Consider the following 22,779-nt stretch of genomic DNA (forward strand, 5'->3'; position numbering starts at 1 on the left):
AGTCTTAGATGATGTCCATAAGTAATATTTAATATGCACACATTATTTAAAAAAAAAAAAAAAAGGCAGGCCTACTAGATATATCACCCTTAGACAGAAATGGAAAGTTAATCCGATTCAGTCCCAGAATAAATTTTAAAAATTTACTTCTCTATGGGATTAACTGGAATCAGCTGAGACCTCTGTTTTGTTAGTTAAAATTAATCAATTCCATTCTGATAATTTTTTTTACTTAATTTTATTTTTAATAGTATTGTTCGGGCACAGATTTATTACTGAATGCAGAAGGTAAAATGATACATAGATTTTTATTCCTTACCAAAAAAAATATGTTAATTTCTTTGTAATTCTTAGAAAAAAGGGAACAATTTCCATTGCTTAAAGTAAGAGATTGCCCAGATGCTTGGCATCAAATTTGGGCATTTTAATTTATTGTTACTACTTACTATGGTTTCTTGCAACAAGGGTGTATAGGAAGATCGTGTTGAATGAATCTGTGCATTGTGTGAATGTAAAAGTTGGCTTACTGATAGATCTCTCTGTGCAGTGGTTAATATAGGCAATGAGTGGGACCGCTGCTGGGAAAGCCTCCGGGGAACTAGTGGTTACATATATAAAATCATTCCTTAGATTGCTGACTGATTCAGTCTGAAACCCCTCTCTGCAAACTGGCCACGTAGTTAACTGGGAAGGTCAGGTTACTCTTTTAGGGATCTGAATAACGTGTTTAAAAGTTGTACTTCAGAAATTTGTTTTAATACAGCTGAATGTGAGACAGTCTCAGGGGAGTCAGAATGTAGATTGTATCTGTAAAATTGGAACAGGACTTGACAGTCAATTAGTTAATTACCTTAGTATGCTTTTTTTGTGGCAAAAAGACAAATGCAGGCTAGGATGCCTAAAACAAGGGAGAGTGAAACATAAGTAATAAAGTGGACTTCCAACACTGATAAAAGTGTTATTAAAATAGTATAACACATGCTGGTGTCTTCACTTAATGAAGGATGTAGAATTACTGGGAAGAATTTAAAAGAAAGGTCACAGGAGTTGTACAAGGTTCTGAAGTAGGGTGTCCAAACGCGATTTCATTGCCATGTAGAGGTAGTGCTATGCAAGAAAGATACGTAAAAATGAAGGCAGGTGTGAGATTCAGTTCCTTAACATTAGAGACACTTTAATTGAAATAAACTGTTGGGGATTTGAGCTCTCAGGGAAGGACAGGTTTATTTTTAAACTGTATTTCAATCCAGCTTCTGGAGCTTTTCTGATGCAAGTGTGCGTGCTGGTGGTGGCCGCTCTGGCCTTGGGAAGCACGAAGCTTGTTTCATGTGCTGCAAATTACCCACTTCCTTTGCAGCTATGGGCTTTTATTTTTGCTTTTATTACCCTGAACATCATTGTGATATACGCAATTCTGTGTTGGTATTTGAAGCCTTGAAGCCCTGGAGTCCTGTGTTTGCCTGCAGGCATTAGAGAAGTGGGGAAGCGTGGGGGTTGACTTTTGGTTTTGTTTTTTCCCTTTAGATAGTTCGCTAGTTGTGTTTTGTCACTGTTTTCACTTCCTTCTGAAGCATCAAAGATTGGGCAGGGTCTGAGGTGATGTTAGAAGATCCTTTTTTGTGCCAGACTGGTTGATTCTTACTCACATGATCCAGATAAAGTTAGCTGAAGAGCTTGAGATAAGAAAGAAACTCTTTCACTAGGAACTGTTAGGCGTGTTTCCATGTTCTGCTGTATAAGGCTTTTTTGACCCCCTTGAGTTATTAGGGCAGACTTTCTGTAATCAGTTCTCTGCCATTGCAGGAGTCTTGGGTGCTCAATCTCACCTCATTTCGAATCATGACCTTCAGGAAAAATTGTTTCATTTGAAATTTCAACTTGATACTAAAGTATATGGAGAAGCACAGTGGCTTATGGTACACTAAAAGCAGACTGAAGTATTCAACTGTCCTCTCTGGCCTAAAATTCTTCAAAATACTTATGAAATGTCTGTGTTGCCTGGTTGTTCCTTGCTGCACCAAACTGCTAACCCAGGTACAAGCCCTGATTCTGAAGTCTCTTCTGTACAGGCAGACACGTATGTGCCTGAGGAGGTGGCTTAATGGATTTAGTGGGACTCTGTGATTATGGATGTCTGTATTTTGAAAGAAATAGAAAAATTTCACCTTAGTGTGGATAATTCAAATGGGTATAGCTTGAGTGCATTAGTATCTCTTAATGAAACCAAATATAGTTCTCTTCAATTCCATTCATTCTGGACCTTATCTCTCTTTCTGATACGTCTCACTAGTTGCCAAGCAACCTCAACAGTAGTTCTGCACATCCAGCAGCATTTAAAAAAAAAAGAAGAAAGAAGTGAGTAGTTGTTGCTGAAAATAAGATGCCTTCTGATGACATGAATGAAAAGAGTTACGAGAGAAGGAAATGGGGAGTGGCGAGTTTGGAGCTGATGTTCTGAAAAAGCTAATAATATTTAGCACTTAAGTAGTGCTTTTTATTTTCCAAGCACTAATCAAGCAATTGTAAGACTATTAAATAAAGACTATTTTTTCCTTTCAGCGAGTGAAGCACAATTATGTTTATGCTTCATAGAGCAGAGGGCAGGATTTAGTCCCAAGAGGGCGGGAGTTAGTTTAGCGTATGTATTTCTTTCTCTGACCTGCATTGACTTCCTGTGTTTCTAGTTGGACTGCAGATTAACTGGAAGGTCTTGGAAGATTTTTGTTTGTGTGTTTGCTGATATGTAGCCATCACTATTCATTTCATGCTGATGCACCTGCAATGTGTTTTGTTAAAATATTTATCACCTGGAAGGCCCTCCAAACTAGAAGTATGACAGATTTTGTGTAGGTCCTTCATTACTTGATAATGTTGTAATGCTTATGAAGCAATAAATAGAGCTTATGTTTATATTCTGTCTCCTGTGCGAAATGTGATGGGAGCAGCAAACAAACTACCATAGCAAAGGGTATTGTAGTGAAAATGAAATCCTATTTGGGAAAATGATTCTGGTTTTAGATTGTTAAGTTTCTATGATAGCTTCATTTCAGTTTAAAAAGAAAACTATATATTACACGTAGACTGACTAAAGCAACATTATTGAGGACACAAATAAGTTAGAAAGTATCTGAATTAAGATTGCCTTGAGTTCATTTTAATTTAGGATGCCATTGCCAATGACTGCCTATATGAAAAGTAATGTTAAATTCTAAACTAACTCCTAAAAAGCAGTAAGTAATTCTAATGCATTTTTTTTAAAGCAGGTTCTGACACTGTGAACACTCACTTTCCCTCAGTCACAGTCTGTCTGGAATTACTTAGTTGTGTGCCTTTAAGCTATCGGTGAATTAAGCTATCCCACAAGTTTTGGTTTGGAGAACTGTTGGTCCAGTCACAATTTAATGCTTTCCTTCTCGCTCTTTTTTTTTCTGAAGGTGGTGGTCTTAGAAACGCGCTTATTCCACTTCTGGGTGAAAGTAGTAAAAAAGGGATGTACTGCAAATGTGTCAGAAATGGGCATATGTCAAGCCCCTGGTTCAATTTATACACAAACTAGAATGTATTCTGAATTACACATTCAGTGTCCGTGGAAGACACATACACGTGACGGACATGCTTCAGACATAGTGAGGCTTTTATATGGTGTTTTGTGCTAAGTCTGTGTTTACACATTGGATGTCCACAGGTGTTTTTGTCAAGAGGCTTCCATTTTGCCATTGCTCAGGATAAAATGAACAAGAAGAAACAGTGTAATGTAAGAGGCATTTTCTGTGTGATGCAGATAAACACAAAAAATGAACACTCAGTGTGCAAATTCACAGCTTATCGCTGCAAAGCGACTTCCTGATATCCTGCTTCCGCAGGAGTGTAAGATGTTTTAAAGGTAGTATGATACTTTAAGCTGTATTAAGAGAACATACACATTTTGAAATACAGTCTGTCTGTTCATTGTCTGCATCACAGACCCAAAGGAGTGCATGCCTGAGAAGAGTTGGTTTTTGCCGTATGTGTGAGAGGGGTGGTACATTATTCACCAACTGCAGTCGCAGTGAATTTGAGTCAGCTGGTGCTAGGTTGCTTGTTGCTTTTAATGTGAGGACTAAAAGCAATACTAGATAATTCTAGGTTTAAGGATAAATTGAATTAATGAAGGCATACAAAAGAACTACACTTGGAAAAGTTAAAACATAATGAAAAAACATCCCAGTGTCATGTAGCATTTTTACCATGTTCAACATCTAAGGTTTATTTGTGTTGGATGAAAATTTCTTTTGACACACTGCAGCAAATAGAGGTAATTTAGAGATAGAAAAGTAGTCTCTGCATGTGTCTGTGTGTGTGATGTGTATACAAAATCTGTTTGTAGTGGTGGTATTTTTATCCTCATCTTCTAAGAGAAAAAGACCAGTCTTCGTTCATGCTTTTTTGTAATGCATAAAATGTGTGGATTTTGGCAGCTGTCTTTTGCCTCTGGGCTTATAAGTAGGTTTGTCCGTGCAAGATGTGTGTAATTACTATATATAATGTGATGTGTTAGCTGTTGCACCAGTATTGCCATGTAAACTCAGCTGCCCTTTTTTATATATATGTATTCTCTGTGTACCTAGTTTTAAAAGGGTAGATATTATGAACTGGTTGCTCAAGAGCAGTATGCTATAAAAAAAGTAATAAGCACATCAGTAAAAGTGTTGGAGGTAGTAATAAAACTGCACTATAATCCTTCTACCAATTTATTGAACTCTAACTATTGTTATCTATGACAATTAACTGCTACATATTGTATGTTAACCCTTTGTATAGTAGTTGTATAGGGAATGGTACTCAATATGACTGCAGTGCCTTAAACTTTAGGTTTTCAAGCAAATGTGTTATCTAATTTGATAGTATTCACAGTTTGCTTGTTGCCTTTCTTTTTTTGTCTAGCTTTTGTTTCAACAGAAAAGGACACCCAGTTACTTTGTGGAGAACATCTTTGTCACAAAAATAAATGTCCTTTTTGCAAGATAAAAGTAAATACATTACTTATTTCAGATTTTTCTTCAGTATCTTTAAAAATAATAATACTGCAAAAGGTGGTAAACATTTAAGCACTGAAATCTCTACTTCTTGGGTTAGATTTTTTAAGAAGCTTCATTTGAAGGTATTATAAAAGTGATTACAATAGAATTGTATCTGAATGTCGCTGGACTTCTGAATTCTCTGTTAATTCTGTTGGGGAAATCTAATGAATTAAGATTTGGTAGAAGGCAAGTTGCAGGACCCCTTGCAGTTGGTGCACGTGAAGGGGCTTGGCAGATGCAGTGCATCGTCTTCCATCATCACTACCGTCACTGCTGGGAGAACGGGTTGAACCCCCATTCGGAAACAGCCTGTTTCAGGACCTCACCACAGCCTGTTTGAGGACTCAACAGCTGTTTATGTGTTGTAGGGGTTAGTTGGGCGTGAGTGCAGTCAGAGGTGTCAGAGTGGTCCAGGCCCACCTCTCGTCTACAGGGGCATTGTCTGAGCTGGTGCAGGGGCGGCCATGAAGGGCCTGCAGGTACCCGCCAGCTGCCTGCCTTCTGGATTCATTGCGTGTGCGGGCGCCTGCTGAAGCAGTTGTCACTGAATGTAACATGGGACTCCTGCGCGATGCTGGGTGTCCAGGGGTGGTTTTGATTCCTAGAGCAATTTGCATGTGCTTAATGTTCACTAAAAGCTGGGTTGTCTAAGCTCAGGAGTGCGGCTGTAAATATTTTGGAAAGTTGTGTAGCGGATGTATGATAGTAAGGGAGGTGAAATGATAAAGGATTGCTTCTCATTAAATACAAGGAGTCCCTCTTAGTCTAAGGTTCAAATTATCTAAATTCAGTCTTCCTGAAGGTGATTGTTTATATTTAAAAATGTCCTGGTATGTCCTCAAACTGTTGAGGAGTTGGAAGTTGAGACTACAGCTTTTTTAATTCAGTTGTGTTGCCTTGGCACAGAGGTGGAGTTTATATATGCTTGTAGCCAGCGTCCCTTAATTCTGAGAAGATCTTTAAAATGGCAGGCAATTATGTTTGAAGTTTGGATCTCATGATGTCAATACAGATACGTAGTAAAATATTCCAGGGTGTGGTGATACTTAATCATTAATGATTGAGACTTGGGGCATTTCCTGAATATTAACGCTGGATATGAATGTTGATTGCCCAAGGTGAAATTATTGCCCAGTTACTTATTCTCTCCCCTCTCGTTTTTCATCGATTGCTAATGCAGAAATGATAAATGCATAGTTAGGTCAGACAAATATTTGAAGTATTCTCTGAGGCACGGTGCTCGAGACAGAACACTTTTACTGCCTTTGTAGCTTGCGGATTGTATAATTATCATGTAGTGTGAAAATGGTTATTTTAATTTTTTTCCCTGTAGTGACTTAATATGTAGTTACACAACTCAGACTGTAAGTTGTCCAGTGGGATTTCTTCCCTCAGAATCACTTGGTAAAATTCAGCATTGTCATAGGATTCTGGTTTCGAATGATGAAGCTGATAAGACAATTTTCTCTAATTGTGCAAGTGTAACTGCCACTAAGGGTAAACTGATACGATGCCACACCTTGGATGTACTTTAATATTTAATCTGCCCCTTAGGAAAGGTTGAGGATTGACTAGCTAATGTCAGTACAGTGCTTTATAAAAAACCTACTCATAAAAATGTTTATGACTAGGTTTATGTGATTTACGTTTTTAGAGAAATGTAGCTTTTCTCTGCCAACACCAACTATTAATAACCTACTAAAATACATGACTTGTTTAAGTAAATGTATTTGGAACATGCAGCATATGCGGTTGGTTATGTTGTGTTCTATAGGAGGTCTAAACTCCTGAAAAGTCTTGCTTAATTCCTGCATGAAAGTCTGTGAGGAGATGCCAGTGAATATCATTATGCTGTAGGTAGATCTGTGATGTTATCTGGTTTCCAGGTAGTAGATTCATAGGGCATTTCTGCATATTGTTTTCATGTGTTGAAAATACGCTCTTGTAGCTTGTGGGAATAAACTTGATTTCTCTTTCTGTTAAGCTTTTTGTGGAGAAAGAGATTTTGTAATTCTGTATGTTAAACATTTCGGAGGAAAGCCTTGTCTGTCTTGCTGTTAGTGGTTACTAAAGTGGGGTGCATTCTTCCCTTTCTCCTCCCAGTAGCTGGGAACGCATCTGGAAGGAGCACAGTCTGCCAGGGCCAGGAGCGCAGCAGGAGCCACAGCGCCCGTCCTCGTGCCTCTCTGCGGGACCCACGACAGGCTGAGCGGTTGCTGGCAGGGTGGCTCCTGCTCACCCAGCCTTCCCTCCGGCACACGGCTTTCCCAGGGCAGCCCAGCTCTCCTAAGCTGTGTCTCCCCCCCTGCCTTTCAGCAACTTTCTAACAGCGTACCTTTCCCCAGGTACAATCCGGCCCATTCTTATACAGAAAAAGGGAGGAACAAAAAAGTTTGAGAACTGCTTTTTCAGAAAGTTGACAAACAGAGCTGAGAACTGTAGCTGCAGCTGACTGAGCAAAAGAGCTGTACTGGTGAGCTGTGCCGAGCAAAAGAGCTGTGCTGGTGAGCTGTGCCGAGCAAAAGACCTGTACTGGTGAGCTGTGCCGAGCAAAAGACCTGTACTGGTGAGCTGTGCCGAGCAAAAGACCTGTACTGGTGAGCTGTGCCGAGCAAAAGACCTGTACTGGTGAGCTGTGTTGCACTGCTGCAGCAGCCGAGTTACAGCAGTACCCTTGACAAGGTGGGCGACATTCAGTAAATTGCTATTGGACCTCTCTGGTCAGGCATATAAAAGTAAGCCAAACGCAAGTGTTTTGGCTCTTTGTTGAGGCAGGTCGTTTTTTTTTTTTTTTAATTATTATTTTTAAGGGGAAGGGGGAGAGGAGACATGCTCTGTTTCGTCTCTTGTTCTCTCCCTCTCTTTTCCTCTCCCTTTCCACCCCACCTTGTGTTTGACCCCTTGGCTGTGAAGCAGCTTCTCTTATTTAAATGAAGAAATGTTTCGTGTAATCTGTTTTATATATCTGATAAATAATATATTTTAGAATTTTACAGATATTGATGAGTAGCCAAATTCTTTTAAATTTTTTTAATCAAATTTGTGGTACTAAGCACATATTCTCTGTAACATAGTGGCATCTTGGTCTGCTGAAATTTCTAGGAAGAGAATTTCTAAGAATCCATGCCACACTAGGTTAGACCAATGGTTTGTGTAGTCCAGTATCATGTGTCAGAAATGGCACTTGTGGAGGATTAGGGAAAAAGTGTAAGAGAAAGATTCACAGTGATTCCTCTTCAGGTCTCTTGCCAGATTCTGCCACTGGCACTTCAGGAACTCCAAGAACTGAGATTCATAACAAGTTTTAAAGTTGAGTCACATTCAGAACGTTTTTCTGTTTCTTTAAAAAGACTAATACTTGAATAATCTAAAAAGTTCTCTGTTTCCTTTGAAGTTTCTTGTTTTCCTTTTTTCATTTTATTGTCCATGAATAGAATGCAAATCTTGCAAATTAGTTGTGCTGCCTGGTTAATACCTCTGCATTAGCTGGGACGCCATGGAGGTCAATCAGATTCAAATAAAGCCAAGGTAACTCCAGCTTCTCAATGCTTTTGATACGTTTCTGTTGCAGCCTGGTAGCAGCAGGTTGGATCAGTAATTGTGCCCAAGCTATACTAAGTAATTTGCAGTGTTATAACTTACAGCAATATACACGCTCTCTTGAGATTATTTTCTTCAGCCGGGTGTAAGTTTCTCATTTAAACAATATTATTAATATTTAAAGGACCATATGTTATGAAAGTAATTGACAATTATAGGAGAGTGCTATATATTCTAACTGATGTGCTAAGTATCAGCAAATTATTTCTCATATAACTTTTGGCCTAACATTCTCATTTATTATATACTGTCGGTATGAACTGTATCTTTTACTTTTCTGTTACCATTTAGAAATGTCAGGTCAGGGCCAGGACACGATAATTGTGCCGTTGTCATAGCTTGACTTAAATTACAGCAGTATAACTTCCCTTTTATCAGGGGAAATTATAATGTGCTTATTCAGGTATAATTAATTTCCAATTTTAAGCTCCGTAAAAGGTCATTCTTCTTACCGGTTGAGTCCAAATACATGTAGATGTTGAATACACTAAAGTGAAAGTTTCTTCACTGCATCCAGTGTGACTTTGAGACTTCTCAACAAGAGCTGTTTGGAATTTTTTTCCAGTTAATTTGTGTGGCATCGGAGAAGGCGCTAATTTGGATCCAGAATGTTTGTCCAAAACATCAGTGAACCTTCCTGGTTCTAAATGGTACCTTCCTGGTTAAATGAACTCTCCTGGTACTAAAGATGGGGTTCCCTGGAGGCCCAGGGTCATGGTATATTGTGGCCTGCGGGGAACGTTCTTCGCTTCCAGAAACAACATTTACTAAGCAGATTGTTTAAAAAAATACATATTTTTTTGTGTTTTACCTGAAATGTTTGGGTTTTTAATATTGATATTTTAAATGGGAAAGACTTTTTCATTTTGGTGGTGTTTGTTTTCAACAACCTATTTGTTAAACTGAGCGGTTGTTCAAGTTTTTTCTTTTACACCGCGTACGTTCAGGCTTAGGTTTGCACAAACGGGAGCTAAGTAGGCAATGAATCAGGTTATAGATGCTCTGTATCTACTTTGTGCTCAATTTAATATAAATAACTCCACAAGGAGCAAAGACTCAGCCTCTTGTGTTTGTTGGGAAGTAATCTGCATAAGAGGAAACTCACGTGGAAAAACTACTCTGCCAACCTAAAAAAAATTGCTTAGAAAGTAGTCTTGTAAGACTCAACTGCCTGGCACAGAAGCAGATTTTGTAAGGCACATGAGATAAGAAGCTGAGAAGAAAGTTTTTTTGTATCTACCCATCTGTTTAGGGCTAACTTAGGATTAGTTCAGGAGTCAGTCCTAACTGTGTGCCTAAAAACCATAGTTGCATTCTGTATTCACTTAAGCTTTTGTAACTAAAAATAGCTTGCTGTGACACAGTTAAGGAAAGTATTGTTCTCTTACTACGCAGTTGTAAGTGAATGGGCGTAATGGGAAATACAATATTTAGGTAAGGGAAATGTGTATCGTGTTTTCAGATTCATTTCTACAGCTCCTCTGTACTGAAAGAAGATTTTTTTTTTCCCCCCTATTTTGTTAAATGTATGGGATTTGTTTAATAAAGCATTTCATCAGTTAACTTGTAGTATAGTTTTATGTAGATTGGCTTAATCCAGCGCAAAATTATTTCAGAAGTAGCAGCACAGAAACTTGCACTTCTTTCAATAAATTGACTCCAACTTTTCTGTAAATAGACCCCTAGATGGCTAGAAATAAAATATGTATTTTTGATGTCTTTTAGTTGACAGCGTCTTCTAAAGTCAGGCCGGCAAGAAGAACAGGTAGGTGGAACCTGTTGCCTGAAACAATACTCCCTGACGCTGGCTGAAGAATTTCACTAATGAGTTTAATGTGATGATGACTATATCTGTGCTTGGAAGGAAGTGAGGGTATTTTTGTTGTTGTTGCCTGGTAATATTTAATGTTTATTTCCAAATATTTTTCTTATATCATCTTCACTTCTGGTAGTGCAAAACTTTTAATAACTGGAAAAGAAATGAAAAGATTTCGTATCATATTAAATATAATTATAGAAATCAGGGTGATACTTTAAAGGCAGCTATTGCCTGATACATGTTGAACTCTGAACCATACCTCTTCCTAATCTGCTTTCAGAAAAACCTTTGTGTTACTGTTAGGAACTATTTACATGTGTGATTTTTGTTCAGTTTTCAACATTACCTTCTAGTCTAGGTGGAAAATAGAATATAATCTTACAAACTCCAGGTAGAAGACCAGTTTTTGTTTGGCTTTTTTAATTGATTATATGTGGGGGGTTGTTTCTCGTGGGGTGAGTCGTCTTCCTATCAGCAAAGCAGTTCTTGTCCAGAGACGCTCAGCTGCCATGTGCGGGTCTCCCCGTGCTGGCAGCACCTGGTGGCTCCTCTCCTGTCCCTGCCCAGGTGGGAGGGGAGGAGTGCGGAGTAACAATTAAAACCAGTAGAAGTGTTGCTTTAACCTGTTTGAGTACACTGTTTATACAGGTGGTTGCAAACAGAGGTGGTTACAGTGTTAACACAGAGTAGTATGCTCTGCTGTATTTTTTTCTAGACCTCTTCTGCTGAATTGGCATGGGTAAAGTGGCAGTGCTGCTTGGGTTTGCTGTCCTCTTCTGTTTTGATTGCAGTTACATACACAAATAAGTATTGCAAAAATATTTTTTTTTTCCTTAAAGCATGGACATGGGAAATGGTTTATAAAGGCATTTACGTAAACTCTGCAGAAATAAAAAATCCAGACCATCAGAGGTAAATGGTACTAAAAGGTCAGAGTTCGGGCTTGTTACCAGTGTGGTGTAGCCTTTGAGACCGGTTTGGTTTTGGTGTCAAGTTGCTTTTAGAGAATTTCTTTATGCAAAAATTTGATTCTTTGCACTTTTGCCTTATGCTTGCTCTTTCCAGTGCTGGCTTTGAAATTCAGCATAGTTGATCTCTTTTGCATGGAAACTTGATTATAATTAAACAATTTCTGTGTTAGTTCTTGCGCTGTTAAGAGAGTTACTTTGCTTGTATAAGTGTGTAAAGGTATCTGTGTGTAAATACATTGGAACTTTACTTGAGTTTAAAGTTTAATTTGGCTGTACTTAGAGACTGCCTTTCTTAAGATCGTAATTTCTTCAAGTGATTTTTCATTCCTGTTACTTTGTGAAGGGCTAAAACAGAGAAAACTTTTTCAGAACGTGAAACTGATTGTCCAAAAACGCTGGCAATTGCACAAGTAAGGTAAAATGGAAACTTTTCCTTCTGTAATTTTACAGTTTCAGGAGACATAGGTGGTGTTTGTAGAAATAGGAGATTTTAAAATATCCGAAATCAGATTTTAAAACATCCTTTTGTATCAGGAGAGTCTGTGCTTCGTTGACTTCTTTGTTTAAGGCTAATAATCACAAAAGTTTCCCGTGAGCTGTGTAGGAGACGTGAATACTTCGGTTGTTCACTTAACAGATACAAACTATATCTTTTTCTTTTATGTTGAGGGCAGCCTTAACTTGATATGAATGACCCTTTGCTATAACTGAGCCGATGTTATTGTACCTCAGAGCTTTAGGATTGGAACATGCTAATCTAGAGAGTAAAGTTTTCTATTCCCCTAGAGGAAAGCATCACTCAAGTGAGGTTACGGGAGGTGTCAGAACAGGTTCGGTGTTGCAGTTACTGTCTGCAGAGGGCTGAATGTCACCCAGCTTTTTCTTTTCGTAAGAAAAAGCAGGTTGGTTTAGACCAACAACCTTTTACTCCTGAAATTTTCTTTAGAACGATGCTAAGACTTGTGCAAGATTTCCCCTGCTGGATTCCCTCTTGCGAGTCTTGCTCAGTCCCCAGTCCCCACAGCGGTATTGCATTGTCGTAGCTGCTCTGAGCAATTCCCAGCTATGGTAAGCAGTGCAGTCCACGTCTCATGCAACCTCGAGTTTTGGCACAGTCTCATCTCAGTAAAAATGTAGTACTAACATTAGTGATATGGGAGATGCAATATAAACAGCAATGCAGTCAGGTTACTTGGAACTGTGCGGGAGTTTTGATTTTGTGATACAAATGCTCTTTTAATGAAAATAACTGATACTGAATTTTGCTTGTTTTAACTCTCATTGTCTCATGTCATGATATGGTTGTTTCTTACTACATAGAAATGAACAAGAAGTGTGTGACTGCGGCATTGGCAAACCTGTCCTTTATAAACATGAGGGTGGGTGTTAACCTGCGAAGCTTCATGTGAGCTGTAAGAATAAACATCAGTGTTTAGGGGTAATGAAACTACGTGTTTTGTTTCTAGTGAATGTTGGTAGACTTGCTCTGTTGAGGATTGCCTGCTCACTGACACTTGTGCTAGATGTAAGGGAAGATCATTTAACAATGATTGGGACTTTGGAAAAAATACTTTAAAACCACTCTGAATAAAGAAGAAACTGCTTTGAATTCTAAAGACAGGAAAATGTAGCAAAAACATTGGGCATACTAACCTGAAATAAAGACGACCTTGGTTGAGAGTTGTGTGTGATGCTGAGGAATTTGCTCATAGAAGAGTAATGAGATGTATTTTTTTTGGAGGTGTGGTATGTGGCGTGGTTTTTTTTTTCGTTTGCTTTTTGGCTTAAAAAAGGAACCTAACATGATGCTTTGATCTCCTGAATGTTTTTTGGAGAAAAGCTTACTTCTGTCATAGTTACTCTGAATTGCCTTTTGGAGACATAGTCACTTTGCCTCCATTCCCTTATCTACAAGGGTAATAAGCTTGTACTCTCACACAGTACTGCTATGATAGATGTACACAAGTGAAGTAGAGGTACTAGAAGACAAAGATAAACTCACTTGTTATACAAAAATAATCATAAACTCTATTGTGATAACTTAAAAAGCTTTTTGTTAGAAATTGTCAGAATTATTATTAAAACTGTTAACAGTAGTAGCACTACAAAATGTGTTGATGTACCACACTAGACACACTGTTTTAATAAGCTGAGAATTCTGGCAAAAATTAGAGACTCTTGCAGTGACATAGATTCAAAGCATTCTCTTTTTGAATTGTATCTAAGGGAATTTCAAAGTTCCCTACTAGTGTACTTCATTTTCTATAAATTCCATCTAATAAGTAGTACTATATAATTCCCTTGCTGAAGATATCTCAGAAAACATAATCCACAAAAAAGCTATTTATTTTTGTCTTTGCTGTGTGTTCACTAGCAAGTAAAAAAAAAAAATTAAGAAAAAAACAAGAAGAAAGGAAAAAAAAAATAGCAAAACCCCAACTTAAACACACATTTGTTCTCAATCATACTTGTTGACAAATCAAGGAGTGAAATAGCTGTGTTAATTTTAGGTTCTATTAGGAACAGTCAGAGGAAAAACTACACTGTACCAAATTTTGAGTGGTAGTAAGGGAGGGAATAAATTTTAGTTGAAAGGTCTGAGACAGCATTAGAATCAAGACAGACCTACAAGTGGTGGTCTTGCATGGCCTTCGTTTTCCCTGTGCTTGAAAAGAAGTTTTGAGTCCCCCTAACTTACACCACAAGAAAAGTAGAACTAGCTGCTTTGGTTTTATACCGTATGGGATGCTTACATGATATAATGGGGAAGGAAAGACAAATAATAATCAGCTTCAATTTTATTCCACTCTAAAGTGAGGAAAAGGTTTGGAATTCTTGAGATGTTTGGCAGAAGAGATTTGTTTCTCAGTTAGCCATACGTTTCCCTTCTGCATTTGTTACTGGCTGGGGATTTGGTAGTAAGCAGACAAACTGTAACATTAGCTTTGGTATGGAGAGGGAGAGTTGGTCCCTGGGTGCAGGGATCATTTAATTGACATTGACTTCTTCTCCATTGTTTGTTTCAGAGCAGGTATTACTTTGTATTATATTAGAAACTGTTAAAATTCACTTTACATTTGGGACAATATGGCTATATAACCAAAATTTTTCTGGAGCTTTTCCGATTTACGTTATGAGTGCAGGGGTAGATCTAGATGACTCTTGTGTGTTACTATTTAGTGAGACTGATTTTCTCCTGGAAAACGTCTGTAAAGGATTTTTCAAATTGTTCTGTTCTCTTCCTTTTTTAGGAAACTGTTTTCTAAAACTTGGTAACAATTTTTGGAGCCATATTCAGATAAAACAAGATCCAGAATTTTCTAGTGAGTGGTTTAGAGGTCAAGTCAGTCACCTCTGATTTACAGAGGCTGTCCTAGCTAGACATTTGCAGAGCAGGTGGTTGGTTTTTTTTTAACATCTTTAACACTGCCTGTATAAAATATTTTAAAGAAATGATATTTTTATTTTAAAACATCTGAATTTGCCACACATTATACGGGTATGAGAGAGGCATGTGTACAGCTTTGAATATCCAAAATAATTGATGTTACAGAGGAGTTACTGAACTATTAAGCCAGTTACAGTTGAAACTGTATTACACTGGTGTCTATACAGGCAAGCTTACGTTTGAAAGGCTGTAGTACTAATATTTTCAAACTGCATCTAATAGCATCTTATTTAAGAAGTGTAACTAGTAGCTAAGGTTTTGATCTTCTCTGCAAAAGACTGCTTAACTGTGAATCCCCCCTGTTTCGAAGCAAAGTGTGATGGGCATAGGTGACATATGGCCATAACACAGAGCTGTGGGAGAAGAAGAACAAACTAAAGATATGTGGACATCTTGCATATGAGAACTTGCATCTTGTTTTATCTTCAAAGACTGCGGAATAACTTGCATCTCTGTGTTTACATAAGCAGAGCTATGTTCAACTTATGGCAAATTTTGCTTCCAAAGCTTTTATAACTTAATTGTTCAGTGGAAGAATGCCGTTTTTTCTAAATATAACATAGGATATGCAGCATTCTTAAAGGTTCTGCGCATTCTGGCCCCCATCCATCACAGTACTTAAACCATGAGTAGCCCTATTAAAGTTGATAGAATTACTCATGTGCTTAAAATTAAACATGTGCTTAAGTGCTTTGATGGATTAGAGCCAAAGTTGTCAGCACCTTGCTTTGTTATGTGCTGTGTTACACCTGCCTCTCCGTGCGCTAGCCTGGATCTTTAAGGGAGAGATTTTCAGATTTGCTCGTTCCAATATTTAGTTACTGTATGTTCTAAAAATGCAGTTTACATGCTCAGTCATAGTAAATTCATACACTGTCTGGAAGTATAAATACACAACTACAACTCTTGAAATCTAACAGTACTTGACAAATTTCACAAGATTTTTTTCTGGGAATTTCAGTGGGAATGTAGTGCTAATTGTTTACATGGAAACATGACATCTATAACGTTTTTCACAAAACTAGCTTTCTATTGAAATCTGGATTTTAATAAAGTGTATAATGGAAGTCACGATTTAGATATGACAGCACACTGTTAAGAATGGCTGTGAACTTGAACTTCCCAAAAGTTAAGATCAGTAGCGGCTGTTCTAGTTTCTGCTGATAATGCTGAGTTTGTAAGCATTTAGGCAATTCTTTAAGGCTGATGCTAAAGTTCCGTGTACCTGACAGCTCTTCATCCTTGGAGATAACTCTGGAAATCTTCCTTGATTCAGATTTTGTCAATGGTAAAAATTCCAGATTTACAGCTGTAAAGAAAGTAGTTGATTCAGTGAAAGCAGTCTTAACACTGCCATAAGAAACGTGTGGTGAACAAAGCATTTAACATTAATATCTCACTGAAATCTAAGGTCAGCTTTCAGTGACAGCTGCGTAGTTTAATAAACAGTTCCTGTGTTCCTGTCCAAATTGTCCCCCCTGTTTTTTGGGTACTAAAAGTCTACATTGACTGCCTTAACTGCTTTCCTCTTCAGGAAATGAAACTCATAGGGCGCTCATCAAATCAATATTTCAAAGTTTAGACAAAAGTGCTTTGAAAGTGCCTGAAAACTAAGGTGAGAACGAGACCCCCAGTAATGTTGCCTCTTCAGACTGTCATTCTGAACTTAAGGGCTATCAATACTAAATCCTGCAGCATTTAGAAAACTTAAAGGTTTGGGTCACTGAGAATTTAATTGAATTTTTAAAAAGTAACAGGAAGAATGGTGAAATATGTTAGATAATTATTTTTTTGAGTGAAGCAAAAGCAAAATTTTTAGGAAAATGCAGTCATGTTGTAGGTCATTTCACAGTGAAGGGGAAGCCTTCTTTGTTTCATGCCTTGATTAACATTTGGAACTGAGTTTTAAATTGAAATTAATAATTGAGTGAATATTTCATAGTGCAGTGTGTATTCGAATTTTCTGTCCTAACTCTCAGACATTTTTTTAATTAACTTAAGAGCTATTTGGTAGCAAATAGCTCTTTCTAAGTACCTGTTGTTAACTGTTACTGATCAGATGACTCAGTGACACTTTGTATTTGCCCAGGTCAGATATATCTGTAAGAATTTTTGGGATCAAATTACACTTAAATTTGAATCTTTATGAGCACATGTGCATTTGAATATTGTAATAATTTTCCTAGGTGTTATGTTAGCAAATCTTGATTGCACAAAAATTTTTTGAACAACTAAAGTGTATGTCCCCCATAAGCAAAAAAGTAGCTATTTCAGTTGTTCTCTCAGTGAAATTGGAAAGCTTTGTTATCACATTCAAAGCTCTTTGCATATTTTAGTGGCCTTTAGTCGTATTAAATGAAGAGATTGGAAAGGTGGAGTGAGAATGGAAGTAAGTAATTCAGACAAAAGTTACAGTGAATGCTTGTAGAAACATGTTTTGTAGAACTTACCTTGTTTCTGGTAGGACACCACACTGTACGAATTTGAGCCTTCCCCTTTTTCCGTTTCTATTGTGCTGTTGTCCTTCCGACATCTGTCTTAACCTGCTAACGTGCAGGGTTTTGGATTAAAAACCTTGGGGTTTGTCACTGTTAGAGGCAAACACCTTGCAGATCGCCTGTCTACAATATCACGTGCCAGAAGTGTTTCAGATGATAATGGATATAATCACTAAAAAAATCAGATGATTTTCAGGACTGACCATCTTCCGCCTGTCTCGTTACTACCTTCCCTACCGCATTGCATCCTGCTTGGGCTGGTCTGTGTGTATGCTTACTTGGCACCCAGTGTTCCGGCCATTTTTGTTTTAGGGCTTCTTTCCATTTAATATTGGCAGTTAGCCAGCTGTGTACTTTTTTAGTTTTAAGTAGCAGTGAAGTCATTAGCCGTTATAAGAGTTACTCCTCTCATTCTTGTACACGAACACCTGAAGAGCTCTGCGACATGATTGCCCTCTTTGGAAAGCTTCATACCTTCTCCTGGTTGAAGAAATAACTAGAATACAGACACTTACAAAACAGTGTCAGAGCAAATGAAACTCATAGGGTGCTCATCAAATCAATATTTCAAAGTTTAGACAAAAGTGCTTTGAAAACTAAGGCGAGAACGAGACCCCCAGTAACATTGCCATTACCTTGTCTGTATTTTAAAGCAAAGTCTCTGCAGTACCAAGGGTGAAGTGATGAACAATACAGCAAATATCCCAGTTTTAACAGAAGGTGCTGCTGACCCATGTATACTGCAGTGTCGGGTCAGCATGTACTCACACGACAGTATTTTTTCTGGACGTGAAGAGATCGATAGACCCAATCAGGTAACTCAGGAGACCCTAGCAGATTGGATCTGCTGTGAAGGATGGCTGTACAAGCAGACAACTTGAAACAGCAGAGAGTATGTCCTGAGAGGTGTCGTGTGCTGTATTTCAGTGCTATTGCACATAAACGTTTCAAAAAGGTGACAGCCAATGTGCATGTTTCCTTTTTTTCTGCGTTAATAATGACCACATTCACAGTGTAAAAATAAATAAACAAATAAAAATGTCTTTGTGCTTCCTGACAGCAGTTTGAAATGGTTATCTCAAAATAGTGAATTGTACAAGGCAAGATGATTCAGCAAGTTTGACTTGAATCCTCCTATTCCTGCTGGTTCTTTCCGTACCAGAAAAGAATCACAAAGTGTACTCTGAAGACTCTAGCCTTGTTAATTATTCTATGAGTATCTAAAGAGAATGCTAAACTTTTGAGGACACCTTTTATTGTAATATGCTTAATTACCTGTACTTAGAGGAAGAAAACGAAACTGGTGTGTTACCCTCTGTATGCATGCCTGAGGAACTAGAGACCGAGTTTGCAATTTACAAAAGTGTTTAATTGCAGGAATTAAAAGGCCTTTGTCAACCCCATACATCACAGAGCTCTTTGCGAACGCTTCTATTTTCATTCCTTACCTAAACTATTGCTAGTTAATTAGCTGAGGTAAATGGAGCAGCATAAGCAGAATTATGCTTCTTAATATTGGGTCTGTGATGGTCTCTTTGTGCCACTTACAGGTATAAAGGGACTGTAAACCAGTTAAACTGGTTTTACATAGGAATTTGCAAAGCCGAAGGGGAGTCCCAAGGCGGCTGAGACCCAGAATAGCATCTCTGTGCCACATCCACCTGGGCAGATGGAATGACAGGGTGCCATGTGCCTGGGGTGTTCCTGCCTGCTGGAGCAGCCCCGGGGACAGAGCCTGCGGGTGCACGTCCAGCCACCCTCCGGGCTCCCGAACTTCATCAGGAGCCAGACCTGCCCACAACCAGGCTTCGCATCAGGGAGCCATGGAGGCAGAATAAAGTTACCCTTTAACCTTTACACCTGGGATATCACAATGAGCACAGGTGAAATAAACCTAAATATTGAGTTAATTAGGTTTATATTTAGGGACACCTTTTTTTGAGTTTTATAGTAATTTCATTATGGTACTGTTCCCTAAGATAAGAAACAAGTCACGCTCCTAGCCCCTAACACTCCAGTGTAAATAATGATCAAAAATAACATCATCTCTGCTTTCACAGAGCTGTGATGCATTTTTTATCAATGCTTTGTATTTCTTGCCTTTTAACTTAGAGAATGATTCTGTCATTCTGTAAATAGAAGGTATCTCTTTCTGCTTATATTTCTTATCATATGTTCATCTGTTTATGGCCACATAGTAAGATACGCATGTAACTCGTGGAGGTAAATATTGTAATGTATTAAAACAAGCAATGGTAAAGCAGTTTGTAGTGGTTTTTGCAATATTTGAAAGGGAACTTGTGGAAGCCCTGTGTGTATTGTCTGTTCCACATATTGTATTACATGTGTGTGTGAAAGTGATTATGCTAAGTTCTCCCAAATCATTTAGGTCACAGTTAGATCTGTGCAACATAATTAATTTGTAACCGTGTCTTTAAATCAAAGTATGACAAATCATGACAAAATTATTCAACCTGTTGGGTTTTTCTTTTTCCAAAAGGTGTTCTTTACAGAGAAAGCAAATAGTCTATCCTCATAGCTATTCTTTTTCTACTATTATTATTATTATTTCTTCTCACAGTAAATCATCTTTGATAGCTGGATGGTACAATTTATTGTTACCCAGAATCTCAGAGAAATAAAACCAAGAATCTTCAAAGTGAAGTAGATATTGGGGGGGAAAGGTGGTGTAAGAGGAAGAGCATAGTATTAGGGAGGGGGAATGACATTTCTGCATCCAGCAGCAAGGGTCTGTTGCTTTCGGTGAGATGCTTGATATGTATGTGGTCAGTGTTACCAGCACAGCATTGACTGTAGGGTGCTTAGATTACATTTTGTCAGCTAGCTATGCCTTTGGGTAACTTTATTTCATCTTACAAGGTGACGCAGTTATCAAGAACAAAGTATTGATGTGGTTAGAAAATCTCTTTCAATTCTGCTGCAAGTGAGGACCCAACTAAATCATATTTCCTGTCGAAAGCTGTACAGAGTTACGGCTGTGCAGCTGATGCATGGTAGCTCCTACCCCATGGTACCGCGTGTGCTCGTCCTTTTTGTTCTTGAACAGTACAAAATAGAAAATCTCTTTGAAGTTGGCAGTATTACTGAGGTATCTCTGTGGTGTGATATAAATGAGGAGTTCGATTTGCAAAAGATATTCAGTGGGTTTTGCTATTGCTTTTTAGCAGTTTTGGCTGTAGAATTGTACTTTGTTATAGGTCTAAGATGAATTACTTCAGCTTCACTCTGAATACTCTAGCACGTATTTTCCCCCGTTTTCAAGTGCCTCTACCTTGGCCTCTGCCCTGTTTGCCGTTCTAGCTGTTATATTTTGAGATAATTGCCATGTTGTTCTGTTAGAAATAACCCAGGCTGCTAAACCAAATTTATCTTATTGTTGAATTGTAAAGTACCACAGAATTTTTGTAATGTCGATTGGTAGCAAAATCTTAATTGAATTTCCTTGCTTGTGGTCTCGTGTCTGAAGATCTTGACTGCACTGCTCTGTTTTTATGAGGTGGATTGGCAGGTAGTGCTGTTTGCATTTTTGTTACCTTCCATAAGGTGCAGTAAACAAATTTTAATGCAGATTTTATGGAATCCATGAGCATGTTTCACTGCATCAGAGACACCATATTTAGATGAATAGCTATGTTTAAAGCCCACATGCCTGTGAAGTGTGTGACTGCCTGTCAAAGAACTGAATTGTATTTTAAAATGAAACTGATACGTTAACTTTTCATTTGCTTTCAATGTGTAATTGCGATGGGCTTTTGGAGGTGAGCAGAAAGGGGACAGCTACTTCCCTGTGCGTTCGTGTTTGCTGGTAATACCTGAAAGCAAACCGAGATGCACCTGTGTTGAAACACAACAATGTCATTTTCTCCTATAAAAAGCCAGGGGCAAATTAATTGTTTTGTAAGATTTTTGTTCTGGCTCTTGTACTTGCAAATTGATTCACTTAACTGGCAGTGCTTTGCACGGGCAAGGGAAGCTTTTCACTTGCTATGTCAGCAAGTTCAAGAGTGAGCGAAGTTTAACAGTGCTTCAGAAATAAAGGTAATTTATGCATTATCCCGATCACTGAAGGTAGATAGAACTGGCTGTTTACAACCCTGTAAAGAAGACAAAGGCTAATGCTCTGTATTAACATTACGTGATTACATTTTAATATGCCCTGTTAAAATGGTCTATATATACTCTCCAGGCATGTAGATTTTGCAGTACAAGTTTAAAGAGAAACTTTCTGCTTTTTTATTATTTGCAACAGCATCCTGAGAACTACAAAAAAGTGGGAACATAATTAATAAAGAACATTTTAACATGGTTTGGGGGTATTATTATATATACAAAGCCAGTCATTTTAAGTAGGTGTCCTTGTGTCGTATGGTGTGCTAGACAGGCTCACTTGTAGTGAAATAATGTATACACACTACTCAATTGCAAACCATTATGTGGCATTATTTATTATGCTAAGGCTGCATATAGGAAATCATGTGTTAAAAAACAAATTGAGAAAGAAAATGACATTTTTCAAAAATGAAAGCTAGCATTTATATCTGCAGTATGCAAAGAGCATTCGAATATTTTGTATTCACATGGTAAGTATTCATGTTCCAGGGTATGTTCCTTTTTTAGGCCATGTTCATAGTAGGATTAATTGACAATTATAATTTACCCTCATTAAAAGCCTTTTTCTGTTGCATATTATCTGATCAAAGTCTTTTCACATTCACTCAAATGATGCACCCCACAGCATTAAATTCACCTCTTCACAGTGTTCTTCATGACACGTCTAATGTTGGGTTCCTAAAATATTCCTACGTTTAAAATGTAGAGTTTCCTGTGTAATCAGGGGATTTGGGGGAGATGTGGGGAGGCTTTCCCCACTAACATAGATAACTGATATATGTTAAAATGATAACGCTATATTGCCATGGCTATCTTTCCTTTTAAAGGAGAAAAAAAATGTATTGTTGTTGCTTTACACTGCATGTTTCAGATTTTTTTCTAGCTATCTTATCGTGGATTTGTAGGGTTTGAAGAAACGTATCACTTCATTTCTGTTCATAAAACCTATCTACTTTTTCCTGGAAAAAAGATACTACATTCTGATTTAAAACTAGGTAGTTCTTTGCATTTTTCTCTTCAATCTTGTCTGATCTCTGCTGGTTGAACAGAACTTTGCAACAAGGCATACAGCTTTTTAACCTGTCAGTAGTGACCAGGAAATTCAAACTTCTTTGCTTTCAGGGATTTAGATTAATGGTATAAAGGGATCACAGGATTTATTACTTCTTTTTGTACATATTTTGTTTTGACCATTCATTTTGGCACTGAATTTTTTAAACTTTTCTACCTGTGAGATGTTTATACTGGGTGA

The 22,779-nt window shown here is 37.9% G+C and overlaps 1 protein-coding gene across 10 annotated transcripts in view; it reads left to right on the forward strand.

Moving 5' to 3' along the window:
* GNAS (GNAS complex locus) overlaps positions 1 to 22,779 on the forward strand; it is a 102,108-nt gene that overhangs the window by 16,236 nt on the left and 63,093 nt on the right. Inside the window, exon 1 of one of the 10 annotated variants that reach the window (XM_075166621.1) lies at positions 3,451 to 3,479. The exons of 7 other annotated variants lie outside the window; for them this stretch is intronic. The gene's annotated coding sequence lies outside the window, so the exon portion shown is untranslated. Of the gene's footprint in view, positions 1 to 3,450; positions 3,480 to 7,421; positions 7,743 to 22,779 lie in introns of those variants that run through there. 2 more of the 10 variants (XM_075166622.1, XM_075166623.1) reach the window with 2 other exon arrangements.

This window comes from Calonectris borealis, chromosome 17 (genome assembly GCF_964195595.1).
Source record: "Calonectris borealis chromosome 17, bCalBor7.hap1.2, whole genome shotgun sequence".
Taxonomy (NCBI): Eukaryota; Metazoa; Chordata; class Aves; order Procellariiformes; family Procellariidae; genus Calonectris; species Calonectris borealis.